The sequence below is a fragment of the Pseudorasbora parva genome, chromosome 16 (genome assembly GCF_024679245.1).
Source record: "Pseudorasbora parva isolate DD20220531a chromosome 16, ASM2467924v1, whole genome shotgun sequence".
NCBI classification, from domain to species: domain Eukaryota; kingdom Metazoa; phylum Chordata; class Actinopteri; order Cypriniformes; family Gobionidae; genus Pseudorasbora; species Pseudorasbora parva.
This window is the reverse complement of record NC_090187.1, coordinates 14,034,750-14,050,667: the sequence shown is the minus strand read 5'-3', so window position 1 is coordinate 14,050,667 and position 15,918 is coordinate 14,034,750.

Genomic DNA, 15,918 nt, shown 5'->3' with positions numbered 1-15,918 from the left:
TTTCACAAAAACATGATTTTTTTCAGCTTTTTGTTCAAAATGTTGCTTTTTTTATGAAACTTACATAAAAACTTTTTCATTCAAGTGTTGATAAAAAAGGAATGCATGAAGCTGGAATAAAACAGTTTTTTTTCTTTAAACAAAGAGGGTCTGCTCTTTCTTTTGATATGGCATGTTCAGATATTCATAAAACTAAATATTTTATGGGCTATTACATTTTTGGGGAAAATGTTTAAAAACCCTGGCCGTGGCTGGTAACTTTTCTTTTCTTTTTTTTTTAAACGCTGATGGGTAAAGAGTTAACGAATTTCCAGCTTCTACTGATATCTACTGATTATGCATCTGTGTCTAAATAAACATAATTATTGATAACTTACTATTCTGTCACAGGCTGGAGTATCCTTTGTATTTGTCCCGTGATTCAGGATCAGACTCTGGGTCTAACATGTAGCATCTTGCATCTTGCAGTTGATGGAGATTTGTGTGATGCACATCCAGGGCACGAAGCTCCTGTTACATCACATTCCAATGATGCTCTATTGGTTTGAGATCTGGAGACTGTGGTGGCCATTTTAGTACAGTGAACTCATTGTCATGTTCAAGAAACCAATTTGAAATAATTCAAGCTTTGTGACATGGTGCATTATACTGCTGCTCAGGTAGGCAGTGGCATTTAAACAATGCCCAATTGGCACTAAGGGGCCTAAAGTGTGTCAAGAAAACATCCCCCACACCATTACACCCCCACCACCAGCAGCCTTCACAGTGGTGACCAGGTATGATGGACCCATGCTCTCATTCTGTTTATGCCAAATGTTGACTTCAATTTTGGTGAGCTTGTGCAAATTGTAACCTCTATTTCCTCTTTGGAGTAGAGAGGAGGGGTACCCGGTGCGGTCTTCTGCTGTTGTAGCCCATCTGCCTCAAGGTTGTATGAGTTATGGCTTCACAAATGCTTTGCTGCATACCTCGGTTGGAACGAGTGGTTATTTCAGTCAAAGTTGCTTTTTTATCAGCTTGAATCAGTCTGCCCATTCTCCTCTGACCTCTAGCATCAACAAGGCATTTTTACCCACAGGACTGCCAAATACTGGATGTTTTTCCCTTTTCACACCATCCTTTATAAACCCTAGAAATGGTTGTGCGTGAAAATCCCAGTAACTGAGCAGATTGAGAAATACTCAGACCGGCCCGTCTGGCACCAACAACCATGCCACGCTCAAAATTGCTTAAATCCCCTTTCTTTCCCATTCTGACATTCAGTTTGGAGTTCAGGAGATAGTCTTGACCAGGACCACACAAATAAATGCATTGAAGCAACTGCCATGTGATTGTTTGTTTAGATAAATTGCATTAATGAGAGATTGAACAGGTTTTCCTGTTCGGTGGATGAAAAAGTTCTGGAGAGAGATTCCATGCCTCTCTGTGATGGTGCCACAAGCCATCGCTCCTTAGCTGAACGAAGGCTTCTGGTGAGGGTGCAGACTCGTATGAGCGAGTCACAGTATGCGGGTGCTGAGATTGTGGTGGATCGGTTAGCATGCGTCAACGCCTTGAACTTGATGCGAGCAGCGAGTGGTAGCCAGTGCAGAGAGATAATAAAGAAAGATAGTGAAAGATAGTTAAGACAGTCCATGTAAGTCCAGTGGTTCAACCTTAATGTAATGTAGGAGAGTGACGTTGAAGAGAAGAAATTGTTAAATGAAGTTATTTGTGTTTGGGGTTTTTTCGTACAAAATGGGTTCTCGTCGCTTCATAGCATTAAGGTTGAACCATTGGAGTGACATGGACTATTTTAACAATGTCTTTACTATCTTTCTGGACCTTGAAAGTTGCAACGACGTTGCTGCTTATGGAGGTGAAGCGCTTTGCTTTTGATTTCATCAAAAAATATTCTAATTGGTGTTCCGAAGATGAACCTTTGACCTTGAACCTTTTGTCTTACGCGTTTGGAACTAATTAATGACAGATTTTTCATTTTAGGTGAACTAACTCTTTAACCTATATATATTTAGTAAAAAAAAAAAAGAAAAAAAAGATATATTATACAAACTGAGTTTTTATGCGTTTCATACAGAATGCTACATTTATGCCTTAAATACGGGGCGATTCCGTAAAAGGAATGGTTGACAACCCTACCGAGGGCTTACCCCACATATCAACCACAGTTGCAACAAAATGCTTTGCAAATTACTGTAATCTTAATTCTGTCAAAGCACACTGGCATACAAAAAATGGAAAATGATAAGCATCAGGGTTTTCAAGGAGAGGATATGACATGACCTCAAAGTCACTCCATTTGCAGTCTAGCAAAAAGCCAAATACTGAAAGCCTGATATACTGAGAGTGCGCAAAGGATATGAGCAACACAAACATTTTTTGGAAGAATGTTCATATTGCTTTTGTCATTCATTCATTCATTCATTCATTCATTCATTCATTCATTCGTTCATTCATTCATTCATTCATTCATTACTTTTTTTATTGATTAAATGATTACATGTTATTCTCATAATTGCAGTCAAACATTCATAATTTATTGAATCTCCCAAAAACTTTTTGATCTTTTAAATGTTAATTTCTAAAAATCCATATTGCTTGTATACATTCAGAAGGTCTTCCAGATAAAAACATTTTGCCTATCATTTACAAATTAAACACGCAGCATCTGAGCACTGTATTTACAGAAATCCTTTAACTTTTAACAGGTGTTTTCTCAACATTACAACATTGCATATCTAATCATCTCCAGTTTCACTGAGTTGTTTAACCATGTATCAATTTCCTTTGAAGGCTTTTGGGTTTTGAACACATTAAATTGTGCAAATTCATATTTACATGCAGTGCAGGGATTTCCATGTCTAATCCGTCGAAATAGCAGCACCAATCAGAAACGTTGGGGCGGGGTTTACACAATGACAACAGCGCAGCAACATTGAAGCAGATTTTGTACATTACAAAGATGGATGACGCCGTGGGAACATCACTAATCAGCTATCGCATCTCTTTTAAGCGATTTAAACTTTTTTCGTTTTCGTTAAAACCCGAGCAAAGAACAACACTCGGCTACCAAATGTGGATTACACCGTGATGGATAGGATGGGGGGTGTGTTCATGTGCTAACACCACACAGCAGCTCTGGATCTGGCCTTTCTGTGCTTATTTCCTCACACTTTATTTGGTAATCATGTAAAAATTGTAAGTAATTGTAAATAAATAACTAGCGTTAAGTCTGAAAATGTTCTAACACATCTGAAATGACTGAATTTGAATAAAGTTTGTGAGGCACAATTTCCCAAAGACTCAAGATATTGCAAATCACATTCTAATCCCAATAGAAATGCCTTACAATGGGAGCAAATTCGATCAGAGCTTGGTGTTTTCTGTTCGACCGTCAATCTGAGATGTTTCAGTCGGTCTGAGATGATATTAGGTTTTCCAATTTTTGCAAACATGTTGATGGAGTGCCGGCGGACACCAGTTATTATCATATTTATTTTGTAACAAAAGTCGTCAGAAGCCATTGCAACATCTTCCTCAAAATCACAAACAGACCCTGCTTTCCAATTCGCATACTATGCATACTAAATAGTTTTTGAAAATTAGAATTATTATGTCCCAAATCGTAGTATGTTGAAAAGAGTATTCCAAAGATACCCGGATAATATTGCCGGTCAGAATTCGATGAGCCTACAGACCGACGCACACTCTAACGGCTGATATTGCCCACAAACCATTACAAGTTGGAGGAGGATTCGATTAGAACTACAAATACGAAAAAAAGTGTAAAACTACAAACATGACGGATGTGCAAGTCCGGTGGTTAAGAAGTGAGGTTTTGATTAAGGGCATGATCAATGATCAGTATTTAACCTTATTAAAATATATTTATTCCACGTTATCCACATTATATTTCACCTGCAGCAGCATTGTGAACTTTTGTAATGATAGTATTATATTTAAACTGCAAACACATAAGGAGAAACTGAAGGTGAAGGATTTGAACTCTTACGATGATTGACAGCAGTTTAAACGGTGACGGGATGCACGTAACTAAGCGACAGAGTCCGTTATAGATGACGAAGTAGTATGTCCCAAAGCTTGCATACTCTTCTGCTACACACTCAAAAGTATGTACTTTTTCTTCACAAAAAGAGGACATACTTTTAGGTCGTAGTATAAGTAGGCGAATTGGGAAGCAGCAAGAGAAAAAAAAAATGCTGTCTGTCAGATGTTTCTTCGCTCTGTATTTGTCATCTTCATCGCTCTGATTGGTTTTAGGTCCATCCAATTGCGCCCAGAGGCATTTGAGCGAGGTCCATGTTGCGCCCCCCTTGGAAATGATTTGTCTATAAAGATTTGCCAGACCATAACTCAGTTACTACTGAGAATGATCTGGTTTTAACCAGGCTAGGGGAAACTGACAGTGACAAGTTGTTGTACCCCTAAAGGTGAACTTTTGCACTTTTGAACTTTTTTTTTTCTGATGCTACAAAGCTAAAGGGTTTTAAAGTAGATTGAGGAAAGCAATAGCAATGCTCGGCTGCTGATATGATCTTCTAATAATCACTTCCTGTGACTCGATTTTACATAAATCAGATTTTGATGGTGCAAAAGACGTAGGCCCACGTAGAAAAAAAAGTGTGCCCCAAAAGAAATGCATGAGAAAACATTGGCCAAAGGTTGTACGTCAACAAACCTGATTCAGCAGTTAAGAAAGACGGTGAAAAGTTCAAATGTGAAAAGCTTGTGTAACTTTTTGTTTGTTTGTTTTGTTTATTGTAGTGACCTCAGTCTTCGTCTAGTGTGAGAATGATAATAATAACAGGGTTACAAGGTGGAATATATTTTAAACATTATTAAGATACTCCTGAAGAAACGGCACCTGTTTAGTCCACAAACATGCTCCATCTTTGCTGTTTTTCCTCTCGCAAGAGTGTTTTCCCCTCATTAAAGCTTTAGGGGAAACAAATAAAAGAGAAACTAATATTACCAGGAAAAAAATTAGAAATGTAATAATAAATAAAATATTGTAATATAATTGTTTAAATATATATATATTGTAATAAATTGGTAAATCTCCTAAGGTTTCATGTGAGGCATTCTATTTGTCCCCCAGAAAAGTGGTCCACAAATAGTTCAATTTTTCTTCAATTTCAGACTGAAAGATCTTCCCATGCAGAGTCAGTACATTTCTTCACACAAAGCCAGCGTTTCCCACCATGGGTTGTATATTCTGTTTGGACATTAAAAATGAATGTGTAATCAATGGCTTATTAATTCTTGGTTTGTTCTTTTAGATGAATTCCATTAACATACTCAGTAAGTGGCATGCAGACATTATTATGCAATGAGTTGCTCCACATTCTTTTTATCACAGAATTAAACATAGCCAAATTTTTGGAGCACAATTTGGTGTTCTTGAAGAATTCCGAGAAGAGTTTTTTATTCAGTTGTTCAGAGAGGACAAAGCATATAATAGATGTTCCTGTCATCTTGTAGACACTGAGCTGTTGTACATATGTGAAAAATTAAATGAAATATAAAGTTTTGTCTAATATTATTAATTGTGCAAATCCACAGACTGCACACTACAGTTTGCTCTGAATGTTAAATTACATCTCCGTATTAAGTATATGATGGCAAAATAACAGAAGTTGTTTACATTTCTGTAATAGCTCTATGAGAAATTCTGTGACATTCTGACACATTATGAGGTTCTCCATGTGTCACTGACCTCTAGTTTTCAGCCCCTGGATGCGTCTGTAGTTGAATTGACTTACAGTAAATTTTCCACTAGCCACATTACTCTACTTGTATTGATCAAAAAGTTTACATTGAACTTTAACCTCATATCTGATCATAAGTAATCAGGGCTCAGATGTCTAAGGTGACTAAGATTGATTTCCTTCAAAATAACAGTGCAAAAGACAGATAAATCTATCTGTGTTTTTTGGCTAACTGCATTGCTCAATCTGACTCTGATTAATTTGTACGTAGTAAGTAAACCCAAGTATTCTGGTCATTGATTTGGTAAACAAAGACAACAGAACGATTAACAAAAACTGCTGATAACCATAACTGAAGTCTGTAAGGGTTAATCTCACGTAACCTGTCAAGAACATTGACTGCAAAATCCAAAGAAAAAAAAAAGAGAGGCCTTTAAGATTGTTGCAGTGTCAGGCCCCGCTCAGACACAACGCTTTAAAAAAAATAGTTCTACCAGAAAGACTCGGGGAGAAATATATTAACAATAGTGCATTTATTAACAGCTCAGCAAGCTGATAGTGTACAGAGTCATTTTGGCGTAGGCCCCGTCCGAAGAGCATAATCCGAGGGTCTCGGATCTGCAATTCCTGCCTGAAGACGAGGGCAGGGGCGCAGCCGACCCCCCGGCAGGGTATGGACAGGGCCATCCTGGTGGTGGTGGGGAGGATAGGGGTAATCGTCACTTCAGTATCTGCGAACTCAGACATGTGTAAGTACAGAGCCTTTATACCGTGAGCATGAGAATATCATTGGATTAGAGTGAAGGCATTAAGTGACGTAGTAATTGAGTCTTCCCAGCAGAACTTATGCTAGAGCTTTCATTTCCCTTTCATTCGGTCACGTTCGACTCCGTTACCTCCTTCAGGGAACGAGGGTTACATACGTATCCGAGACGTTTTCTGTTGGATATAAACGTTATGTTTGTGCGTCCTGGGCGCCTTGCGTTTTGAACCGCCTGCTGCGCCGTGCATTTTTAAAGGAGCACTCTGAGCACATGAAGTTGAAAAAAAATAAACGGACAGAAAAGCACCCGACGTCATCGTGTTTTTTGTCAAATTGAATGACTGGAGAGCAGAGCTTTCTGTTGTGGTGACCGTTACCTTGATTAGATTGACAGGGCAACTTATTAAGGGGTTTCCTAGCAACATAAAAAAAAAAACAGCGCACTGTTCTTTTCTAAATTGAAAAACGTTAACCAAAAAAGGCAGCGTGGTGCGCCTCTGATCAGGTTCTAAGACTAAATCCCCAATTACCTCCAATTCTCATCTTTGTATTTCTGACTGGTTTAACTATAATACAAAATTTTATACAGCAATGAAATTCCATTAGGAATCACTATTGAGCAACATGAGAATAATACAAATGAAAAGCAAATAGAGGACTATTAATGACACAATTTCAGAAATTCTGTGATCTAAATCTGTGACGCCTCTTTTCTGACCTATATTCACAGTGTGAGATGTGGCTTGGCCTGAGTGAACATAATGTGATAATTTTAACTGAGATAGAGAGAATATAGTAGAGGAAGTTGGAAAACAAGTACGTGAGCGAGGACACTCGTGACAAAGCCTGAAACTACTCTTGCATGCACTGTGAAGAGGATGTGATGTGCAAGCGGACTATCTCCATGATCATATATGACAGAAACAGAGAAAAAAGAGCTCAGTTGCGGTTGCATGAACTGCTCGGCTTTGTAAAAACATGTTTTGCAGCGTATTGCATGTTTAGTAACATGCCAAGTCAACCAAACCACCTTTTTTCAAAAGGGGTTTGGAAAAACATGAGGGAGAGTAAATGATGATGATGACTATGTAAACTTCATGAAATAGGATTTAATAATTTGGAGGGAAAAAAGAAAAAACAATAGATCACTTCAACCGTCCAGCAAATAAAACCTTCTCAAATCATTATTAAGTGGTACAAAATGAACATATCATTCAGGAACCTCAACATTCAGGAACAAAATCATTTAAAAAATATTTTGCTCACACAACTTGATAAGTACAAAGAGATGCTTTATCGCAGTGTTTTTAGATTTTGGTCCCGATGATCTGCATATTTTGTATTTATAATTTATTCATATCTATCCCTTACTCCCAATTCAGACACAAACAATGTACTAAAAATGTAAACGTTATCCCTTTGCATTTTCATGTAAAGACAACAACGATGTCAAAAGGATCCCCAAAACGACAAAAAAATAACAATATTATACATGCCGGGCCAGTAGTTGGCGATGTAACTACGCAGCTATAGACTGAACATGCGCATGATGTCAACCTTTCCCCAAATTTGCATTCCAAATCACCATTGACGTGTAAATGAACATCCAAAGCGCATAAAAAGTTTTTTATTTTAGTTTAAAAGGGTGCTGTGTAAATGGCCCATGAGTGTGTCAGATAAAACAGACATAGAAAACATTGTGGGTCCCCAGGACTAGGATTGAAATCCACTGTTTAATTGTGATTTACAAGAGAGATTTACAAAGTGAATCAGATGCCATAATTTAATACAGCAACCAAAATTTAACAGAGCATAATTTAATACAGCAACCAAAAATGTCCTGCCTTTAACAGAGAAATATTGCTATCTAAAATCCTCTGTATTATCCAGATGTGCAAACCTTTTAATTACCTTGATAAAAAAATAAAATGAATTCATGCTTACATTTCCTTGTTCAGGGATATCTATACAAATCCATAAGAGCAATCTAATTCTGAAAATAAGCCTTTATATTTAGACTTACATGTCCTCTTACACTATAAATCTTGTTTTACAGCCAAGTTTAAACATACGTTATAATAATGTTCCAAATGAAAAGGATTAAAACAGTTTCATCTAAGTAGTTATCCCCAAAGGTGTCTTAAAACTCTTCCAGAACCTCAGTTCTTTTCTAAACATCTACTATAATTCACTTGACACCAGTTAAAATGGGAAATGTAAGACCACCCTGTGACAAAAAACATGCCATTATGAATCAAAGATCTTCCCTTGGAGTTTACAGAGAAGCCAAGTCGGATGTTCCTACACTCAGATAAGCAAAAGGGCCCTTGTGGAATCTCAATTTTCACCCAGCTTCCAGAATGTGGGCAGTGCTGTGAGTAATTACATTAATCCATTTATCATCCACTGCCTGGGCAACTTGGGAGACTACAGCAGAGCCAAAACCGGAGGGCCAGCATTATTCCAGGCATGTTCTTCTTTTATTGGCATCCATTTTGGGGGGTTTGGTTCACCCCATATTTAAAAGGCACTGACTGAAATAACAGTTTGACCAAAGAGTTGAAGCAGTGACCGTGACCTTGGCTTGTGCCTTTTTAGCACATCTGAAAACAAGCAGCAGTAAACCATCGATATGACACAACCATGAGAAAAACATCAACAGACACAAAACATTCGAGGACACAGAGGAGTCAAAGGGTTTTGGGTCAGGAGAGGTTACAGACCACATCTAATTAGAATTTGACATGAACTGTTTTAGTTACATTTTTAAATCTTTCAAGGTTTTATAAAACACTTATGAGTTACAGTTATGTACATCAGGGTTTTATGTTATCTTCTGTTGTTAAAGGGGAAGTATATAGTTCTTGTGACACTAGTGGCCCCTAGCGGAATTACAATTATTATAATTTTTTTGCAAACGTCCCTTTCACGTGTCGCGCCACCCTCAAATCAAACAGAGCTCTTACGGATGCTAGTTAAAAACATGTCTCAACAGATAAATGTAGGCTACTTTCGAAAAAGTTCTAACGTATAAGGAATACTTTTAGCTGTGTTGTTATCATGAGTAAAGCACTCAAAGAGGCTAACACTGTCTAGTTTGCAACACATTCTCGTCACATATAAACACTTGGTCAGGACCGCTCAGCGTCACTTTTTAACGCACGAGGTACCCATTTAGCTTAATTTTTTTAAAGAGCAGGGTGATCCATTTGTTTCAATTGTGTTACATCTGTTCTGCGTCTGGCACTCTATGGGACTTTTATGTTGAAGTTATCTGTGCATTGTTTCTGTGTCCTGTTCTTGTGGTATTTCGTTGTAGTTTTTCTTCATGATTAGTTTTCCTCAGGTGTTTCGTATTAGCCACTCCTCCTTGTTATCTTGTTAAACTTTATTCCCCTTGTGTATATATACCCCAGTGCTTCAGTTGTTCTGTTTCAGTCGTTGTTTAATGTAATGCAGGTTTTCTCTGTTCCCCGAGTTTTCGTTTATGGTTTTTCTCAGTGTCATTTTGTTCCTGATTTTTATTATCATTAAATTCTCCCCTGCATTTGGTCCTGCATCTCTGCTTGCCGTCTGTGTATTCCCCATTCTGTGACCAATTGTTTGCCTATTGTGTCAGATCAAGACGCATTTATTTCTTTGCATTTGTAAAAGTAGACATGATTTTAGGAATATTTATAGGCTACTTTTATATTTTGAAGCAACTAACTCGACTCCTACCTAAACCTACTCACTCTCAACAATATAAAACATGTAACAGGCAAATAAAAGTACAGTCACAGGTATTTATTGCAAAAACAGTATAAAACGATTACCTCGTGTTGCATTCCAAGTGTTCTGAAATCATACAATACCTTCATGTAAAGAACAGAGTTGATCTTAATGTTTTAATCGCTGAAATGATGATCCCGCTGCTCCGTGAACGCACTCATTCATATCTCATTCAAATGATACACCTGACTCTTGAGCATGACGCAATCGTTCACGAGACACGAGAGCCAATGACATTTTACAATCAATACTGACGTAATGACACAACTGGTCACGAGACAAACGAGAGCCAATGCAATTTGACTATGAAATCTGACATAACGTTTCTTTAGGCAACAATTTTTTAAAATTGGATTTGTGCCTGATCTTCGGCGGATGGATACGCTGAGCACTTTTAGGGATTTTCTTCACATAAATCATTCTTTTGGCCTTGGAACAATTTAAATATTTGTACTTGGATGGGGTTGGGGTGTATGTTCACATGTGTTTAACTAGCGTAAATAAAATAAATAATAATGTAAAAATAAAAATATACTCCAATATGTCATAATGGCAAAATCATAACCCAATATATCATTTCATTATGATGATATGCCCAATGCGTTTGTGTATGACAACAAATGTTTCTCATGGAAATGCATGGAGCATCCTGCTCGTCGAAAAAAGACGGCATTAGAATGTGACCCCGATGGGTCCTGACCAAGCGTCAATGTGACAATTTGGGAGTAAGAACGTGTTGCTAGAGCAAATGCGAGTATCTCGCTTAATAAACCAATCCAATCCTTCCCTAATGGACGAGCCATTTATACTTGAATCGCTCGCCGCTGTATTATTCTTTGAAACTACAGGGAGCATCTGAAAACTTAAAAATGCTCCCATCAAGGCAAGGCAAGTCTGAATCAAATGTTAGCTTTACTCCCTGTCTCCTGAGATACCTTCATCTGATAAATGTTTGAAGGCAGGATAGATGTATCCTTCGCTGCCTTTGATACCCCATAATCCTATGTCCTCCATTCCATTTAGTGATAGTTGAACTAGGAAAAGAAAAATGGCATCTGAAATGATCTGTTGCTGGTCCGTTTGTGTGTATAAACACAGTATTTGGAACAATGTTTTCTACTTTAAATGTATTTCTAGTCAGAAATTACTACTGTAGTAATTACATATTTGTTTATTTTTCACCAAAGCTCTCTCTTCTTTTTCTGTAGATCTTTAACCATTAAGTCTGTCCGAAATCAGTTCTGTGGGGTCTCTATGTCAAGATGTCAGTGCCATGCGGACGTCTGAAAGCTTCAACTCTGGTCAGCGGAAAAGGATGAAGTCACATCGTCCATTTTTTTGTTTTTTTTTACGGCCTATGATTTAGATGTCATCGTGTGACGAAACACGCCTTTACAGAACAATAAGCACGGCAAATTCAGTAGCCCTGCCCACCGACTTGTGGAGCTGTTTGGATTGCTCTAGCCAGCAGACAACATCTGGATGGGAGCATATGTTGTTCTAGAACTTGGATATACTGTTCAGCATTGATGGTGCCTTTCCAGATGTGTAAGCTGCCCATGCCACACACACTCATGCAACCCCATGCCATCGGAGAAGCAGGCTTCTGAACTGGGCGCTAATAGCAACTTGGGTTGTCCTTGTCCTGTTTAGTCCAGATGACATGGATGTCCCAGTTTTCCACAAAAAAAGAAAGAAAAACCCTTCAAATTTGGATTTGTCTGACCACAGAACAGTTTTCTACTTTGCCACAGTCCATTTTAAATGAGCCTTGGCCCAGAGAAAACCCTGCGCTTCTAGATCATGTTTAGATATGGCTTCTTATTTGACCTATAGAGTTTTAGTCTGCAACGGCGAATGGCATGGTGGATTGTGTTCAACGACAATGTTTTCTTGAAGTATGTGTATGTGATGCAGTGCCGTCTAAGGGCCCGAAGATCAAAGGCATCCAGTACAGTTTTCCGGCCTTGACCCTTACACACAGAGATCGTTCCAGATTCTCTGAATCTTTGGATGATATATTATGCACTGTAGATGATGATAACTTCAAACTCTGTGCATTTTTTTCTGAGAAACTCCTTTCCAATATTGCTCCACTATTTTTCGCCGCAGCATTGCCGGAATTGGTGATCCTCTGCCCATCTTGATTTCTGCGAGACAATGCCACTCTGAGAGGCTCTTTTTATACCCAATCATGTTGCCAATTGACCTAATAAGTTGCAAATTGGTCCTCCAGCTGTTCCTCATATGTGCATTTAACTTTTCTGGCCTCTTATTTCTACCTGTACCAGCTTTTTTTGAATGTGTAGCTTTAATGAAATCCAAAATGAGCCAATATTTGGCATTACATTTCAAAATGCCTCACTTTCCACATTTGATATGTTATCTATATTCAATTGTGAATAAAATAAGTTTATGAGATTTGTATATTATTGCATTCCTTTTTTATTCACATTTTTGTAGTGTCCCAACGTTTTTGGGACACTACAGGTTTGTACTTCCTCTTTTTCTTTTGTTTAATGGCAGTTTACATAACCTACTTTACCTATTTGGTGGTTGTGCAATATTTTTTTTTCTTTCAGTGCTTTCATTTAATAAGTCATCTTTATTCACTGAGAATAAGGATTGCATTGTTTGTTAGATGCTAATTAATTGAATGCAGATACATGTATGAGATGACAATAACATATAATAAATATATTTGAATTGCATTAACATTTAAACTTATTTTTATTTATTTTTTCATTCTAATTCTTTAGAGTTAATATATCATATTGTATGTTATATAACTGAAAGATTTGGTTATATCATTAATAACTATATTAATTATTTAAAACACATCTGAATACTTCTGAAGCAAATGGTTATCCGGTAACTTACTCTTAGTCAAAAGCAAGCATTTTGCGAATCCTGCATTAAACCCCGATATTTGAGAAGTAGACGTCAGTAAAATAATGTTCGCGGGGGACAACGAACAACATAGGCAGGCATTATGCAAATTCAAAATACAAACGACTCATATATGCGGTTCAGAGATTCTTTCTTTTGGGAAACAATAACTTTATTTACATTACAAATAACCATTTAAATTCTAATTCATTTTTCAAGTTTAATGATATATGACCATGCACAGTATCTATGTGAAATGCAGTCATGTTAAAAGAGAATATAAGTAGGAAGAACTAACCAAAGTAGAGCTATTTTTATTCATAACATGAGAATGTGTACCTTTGATTCAGTCATGTAATGCCTACACAAGTGGATCTGCAATGTCAGTAATTCAGATATGTTTCACTGATAAACTTGTTGTGGTTTTGTGTGCAGGAATTGTGTGTGTTTTACCCACTATAAGGATGACTAGATGTTTGGTACCCAGCAATGACTGCAGTTTGTAATCATCTGCTTTCTTATTTGCTTTCCAGGAGATTTTCACCACAGTCCCTATTCAGTAAGTTGTGCAGTTGTGATCAAGGTAAATATCTGTCTGTGTTAACTCCTGATCAAACCAGATATTTTGAACTATTCTCACAGTCATTATTGCATTGTTGGAATGTGTGACCTATTTTTCTCCATAATGTCAGCATTTGTATTTGGTTTTACACTTGGTGGGTGGAATAACATGACCAAGTAATTCTGAAAAAAGACCTAGTTGTTGTAAACAAAACAAGGGCAACATGAGCACATAACCTTTACCCAACACGAACATAAACACAAAATCGGGTACACGCGGGTACACACTTCACATAATGAGACATCTTCTGACCTTTCCTTGAACACCCCAGGAGAACAGTGATGAATCATCCTTTAAAAATAACCTTCATTTAATGATTAACAGTTATCATCCACATGTAATTATTGCATTCATTATTTTGACTGAGAGTGTCTATAATAACAGTGATTGAGAGAGCCTTCTGTGCTCTAGCAAAAGATGTTATTGTACTATGGTTTTCCAAAAGTAATTTATATATATATATATATATATATATGTCTCCAATTGAAAATTTTCCAGTGACTCACTAATCACCTCTACACTCTCAAAAAAAGTACAAAATTGTACCTTTTAAGGTAAAAGTGGGCGTCACTGGGGTGGTACCCTTAAGGGTACATTTTTGTACCTCTATGTCAGGGATAAGCAAGTTTAGTCTTTGACAGTTGATGTCCTCTAGAGTTTAGCTCCAACCTTTCTAGGCCACCACAGTATAAAACTCATGGCTCCCAGCATGCATTGCAGTATAAAGTATTGTATGTCTCCATTGTTGAGTTAATTTGCTGATTCTTGATATCTATGTGAGTCTAAACGTTTGCCCCTCTTAGAATGTTTTTAAAAATCTAAAATTAGAATGTCTGATCTGTGGCAAGCAAGAATTATTGTTGAATATTATTTATTTATATTTTTATTCAGTAATGAGTTTAGTCAAACATTATTCTTCCTGATACAGTTTGTTTATGGCTTCTTTTGTTTTGGAAAATCATGTGTTTTTTTTTTTTTTTTTACATTGTAACAAAACCACAAGCTCACATAAAAATTCAACCTAAAGGAAACACTGATCACCATAATGGTGACCACACTTTTTCAATAAAACTCCAAAATCTAAACTAGTTAATTCTCAATAAGAGCTTCTATAGATGTCTTTCAGGGTTGGAACCAAACTCTGCAGGACAGCGAATCACTAGGACTGAACTGAGGAAAACAATGGTATAATTGTACCCTAAGGACCAATTGTGTTGATACAGATATACATTTTGTTCCCCAAGGAACAAAATTGTACCTCCACTGTACCTTTTTTTTCTGAGAGTGTACATTTTTCAGTTGACCAAATTAAATTTCTGTGAATTAAATTGCATCAGAAATTCAATTTGACCAACTGAAAGATTTAGATATGATCAAATAAATGAATTAAATTGGAGACCGTTTTTTTTTTTATTATTATTATTATTTATTTTTTTTACAGTATATATTAGGGATTCCACAATACTCAATATAATATTGAACCGTTCGGTACGGCATTCACGGTTCAATATGCGCTGGTGAATTGCGTTTTTTTCCGGTTTTGCATTTAATTATTTATTTCCATTTTTCTCAGTTTGAAATATTTCTCTCAGTTTATTTTGGCTTTTTTGAATGTGCCTGTGAGTCTACACACTGATATGAGCAAATATCCAATCATATGCAAAATAAAGTTATGAGGTGTTAAGTCGCGTTTTAAAGCCTTGCCAGTTAAACATTTCATTTGCGTGCTTATGCACTGTTTTGCATTGAGCATGTGCACTAAACGTCTGTCAAACAAATGTGATTACTTGACAGTCTACTGCGCTAATACTGTGTAAACACACACAAGGTTAACATATAAACACAATTGGTTATGTCTAAAGTGAAAGTAAAATTGCACCTCTAAATTATGTTAATAAAAAAAGAAGACCTTTAATACAGTAGGTTTTTAATCAATGTTGTATATTGAAGACTATGTAGTTTTAATTTTAGCCTACATTTATTTATTCAATTTCATACTTAAATGCTACTGTACATCTCTGAGCTGCCACTGTAAATCTTTATATATATATATATATATATATATATATATATATATATATATATATATATATATATATATATATATATATATATATATATATATATATATATATATATATACA